Source organism: Hyla sarda, chromosome 8 (assembly GCF_029499605.1).
Source record: "Hyla sarda isolate aHylSar1 chromosome 8, aHylSar1.hap1, whole genome shotgun sequence".
Classification (NCBI taxonomy): domain Eukaryota; kingdom Metazoa; phylum Chordata; class Amphibia; order Anura; family Hylidae; genus Hyla; species Hyla sarda.
This window is the reverse complement of record NC_079196.1, coordinates 10,526,959-10,530,972: the sequence shown is the minus strand read 5'-3', so window position 1 is coordinate 10,530,972 and position 4,014 is coordinate 10,526,959. Positions and strand designations below refer to the sequence as shown.

At 46.6% G+C, this 4,014-nt stretch overlaps 1 pseudogene; it reads right to left on the bottom strand.

The window, feature by feature from the left end:
- Nucleotides 1–3,438: 3,438 nt before the first annotated feature.
- On the bottom strand, nt 3,439–3,600 carry LOC130290099 (U2 spliceosomal RNA; annotated as a pseudogene).
- Between the last annotated feature and the right edge of the window lie 414 nt (nt 3,601–4,014).

The window sequence follows — 4,014 nt, the reverse complement described above, 5'->3', positions numbered from 1 at the left end:
GAAAGGATCTCAGCATTCTCTGCAATACACTCACATGGGGCGGATCACAATAAAGAGAACCTCTCATGATCTTGTTATATCTTATAATCCCCCCCAGGTCACGGCCCCCATCATGATAAACCCCCCCAGGAATTAATTTTTATTATTTTTTAGTTTTCTACCTTGATGATGCTCTGTATTTTCTGCTCAGTCTCAGTCAGATTCACACACTGGGAAGGGGCGCTCCCCAGCAGGCGTGACATCATCTGAAGCCATACATGGGAGAACTTCCTCCCTCACTCTGCTACACACAGCTCAGAGCAGTTCAGTGTTGAGCTATGATTGGCTAAGGCTGCACACACCCCAGCATTTCCAGATTTTGGACTCTTCTTTCAGGCCAGCAGGAGTCCAAAGTCTGTGCAAGAGATGGAAGGAAATGTGCTCTGAATAAGAAGGGAGACACCTAGTGGCAGCTTTTTTTTTAAACACAAATAAAACATAGAAAACTATTTTTTTAAACAAAGTACATTAGAAAGATTTTTTTTATCTACCATAAGGAGTGCAATAGCAAAAAATAGTTTTAATGAGAGTGCCCATTTAACCACTTATCTGCCAGGCCACTCAGCATGACCACCACACAGTTAACCAACCCAATGTGGAAGTATCACACACAAGAGGATTAGATACAGCAGCCCAGCAGACAGTATCACACATGAAAGGATTAGATACTGCAATTGCACCAAACAATGTAAAGTAAATGTCTATACAATGTTGTTCTTTATTTTCTAAATATTTCCAAAACTTTGTAGAGATTTTTCTAATATATCTTTCCAATAGTTAGAACTCAATTATTATAATAATTTTTTTAATTAATACTCAGAATCCCCTTCACAGCCATTGAATCACCAGATAAAATTAATTCTGAAGCCACCACTAGGAGGAGTTCATATCAGATTTATAGAGACCTGAATTCTAAACCTGTATGCAATGAGCTCCCCCTAGTGGTGGCTGTAACACAAATCACATAATCAGATGACATTTTTGCAGAACTTTTGCACAGGTCAGGCTGCCACCTCTGATATCTGCGGATGCTGCGCCATACTTGTCAGCTTCTCCTTTAATACCTTATGACTCTGTACATGGGAATTTTAGGAACATTCCTTTAATATGCTTTCATAGCGCAACCATAAAACCCTGACTAAATATATTTCTAAAGGTTCAACTGACATTGAATTTTCACCAGAAGTTGGTAACAACCCAAGTAATCCATATATATATATATATATATATATATATATATATATATATACAAAGAAATCAAAGCTCAGAAATTCAGTTATGTGTAATAATGTGAAATGACACAGGGAAAAAACTATTGAACACATAAAGAAAAGGAGGTGTAAAAAGACTTGGAAAGCCAAGACAACAGCTGAAATCTATCAGCAATCCAGCCCCTTGTCAGTGCAAATTACTATCAGCCGGTTCCATCCCAACTGATGGCTACAAAAAGGTCTCATTTATTTTATCTAAGAGCCGAGGAACGTGCTCTCCAATCACCCAAAGTGCAAGAAAAAGTGCAAACGTGTTACACTAAAAAAAAAAAACATGCACAAAGGATGCGGACTATCGCAAGCCCTTCTCCGATAGGATAGAGGCCCCCGACAAACTTTACCTTTTGCCTCCGGACCAAAAGGTGCCTGCGAGGTTCCAGGTTCGATGTCCCTTTTCGCCGAAGCTACTAAGGGGCCACAAATGCCCCCGGCATCCCCCTTAGCGTTAGCCAAGGTATCTGCCCGCAGAGCCGTAAACGGTTGGTACCCTGCCCATGCAGGAGGACCCGGGGTATTTGCAGGGAGGTGCAGAACCTGATGGCCACACACACCTCCCCTAGACTGCCAGGAGAGACACCTAGAAGGGCTACCGGATCCTAACAATCCTGTGGACACACAAGTGACAGTGACATAAAAGAAATAAATAAGTGAATGCAGCCATCCATTCCTACCAGTGGACTACCCAGGGATGTGGAAATCCTATCGCCCGACGCCCGGGACAAGTAGTTTTGGGTGCCGGGCAGGTGAATTTTTCATAGATTTAGCCCTGTATCGGGCAAGCAGGGACAGACCAACTTATTTTTCTTTAATGCCGGTGTGAGGTGCAGGAGCGGATGCAAGTCTGCACCTCACACCAGCGCTCAGGGTATATAGAGGGGGCGGCGGTGTGAGATTTCCAAACCCATTTCACCTCACAGCGGCCCCCAGCTGATTTCAGTAGCCGGGGGCCGCTGCTCAGAGCCCCCCCAGCCGGTGTGAGGGGATCTCACCTCACTGCTCCTCCCCTCCTCTCTCCGAAGTTTGCCGAAGCTAGAGCAGGGAGGAGCGAGGGCAGAGCCCGAGGACGGTCTCCAGGAGATGATTAAGCCACGCCCCCTCATCCCCCTCCCGGAGGATGGAGAGCGCAGCTCTGAATATAGTGGTCCCTCAGCATACGATGGTAATTCTTTCCAAACGAGCCATCGTTTGTCAAATCCATCGTATGTTGAGGGATTCGTGCAATGTTAAGTATAGGAAGCTGTACTCACCTGTCCCCGCCGCTCCGGACCGCGTCCCCCCGCTCCCAATGGTGACCCCGCCGCTCCCGATGGTGACCCCGCCGCTCCCGATGGTGACCCCGGGCCTCTGCTGGGCTCTGCTGGTCTTCTCCGGTCCTCCGCTGTCTTCTCCGGTCCTCTGCTGTCTTCCGCAAGGCCTTACTGGGACTGCGTGGCAACGTCATTACGTCGCTGCGTACGCCGTTCCTACTGGATCACAGTGTGAATTCGGGTAGAAAACAGACATGGTGCACATCTACAATCTTGTATAATGATCTCTTTGCTTCTCAGCATAATATCAAAAACTAACAGGTTGTTATTAAACATTTTTGATCAAAAAGTACAAGCCCACTCGCCACGTCAAGGCCACCTATTTAGAGTGGGTCCCTAACGTCCCTAGCATAAAATGGCGTAGCACTGGGCGGCGACCACCACCCCCGCGACACCAGTGCCCACGTGGGGGAAAACGACCCACTGGCAGGATGACAGGACGGCCTGCGCAACAACGTAGTGACGTCACCGGAGAGGGCCGAGAAGACACCGGAGGACTAGCGCTGGAACCGGAGGGCACCCCGGAGCATCGTGGAGGGGTAAGTAATACTCACCGCACCGCACGGGGAACATTAAGCTGCTATCCGTCAGCAGCTTAAGCATTTTGCGCTGTCGGATAGCACTTAATGCGATGGCCCCGACATAAAAAAGCATCGTATGTCGATTTGATCATATGTCGGGGCCATCGTAGGTCCATGCTGCGATCACCACGTCCGCTATTAAACCATTAGATCACCGCTGTTAAAGTTGACAGCAGTGTCTAAAGGAATCTTATATCCATCCCTGGTGGTCTAGTGGGGGGATCAGACTATTTTGGTTGAAATTATTTTATCTTCCAGGACAAGTGGATTTTCTTGAGGGACAAGTAGATTGTGTTCAGCTTTAGTCCCTTGGACAAGTAGTTTTTTTTTTATTTCCACACCCCTGCTACCTGATGAGAACAGATACTACACTTGATCGTAGCCAAAAGGCCGAGAAGTGACAAAAAGGTCTCATTGCCAAGGAGTCACACAAGACACATCTCATGGAGAAAAGTCACACAAGACACATCTCATGGAGAAAAGTCCCACAAGACACATCTCATGGTGGAGAAAAGTCACACAAGACACATCTCATGGTGGAGAAAAGTCCCACAAGACACATCTCATGGAGAAAAGTCACACAAGACACATCTCATGATGGAGAAAAGTTACACAAGACACATCTCATGGTGGGGAAAAGTCACACAAGACACATCTCATGGTGGAGAAAAGTCCCACAAGACACATCTCATGGAGAAAAGTCACACAAGACACATCTCATGATGGAGAAAAGTTACACAAGACACATCTCATGGTGGGGAAAAGTCCCACAAGACACATCTCATGGAGAAAAGTTACACAAGACATCTCATGGTG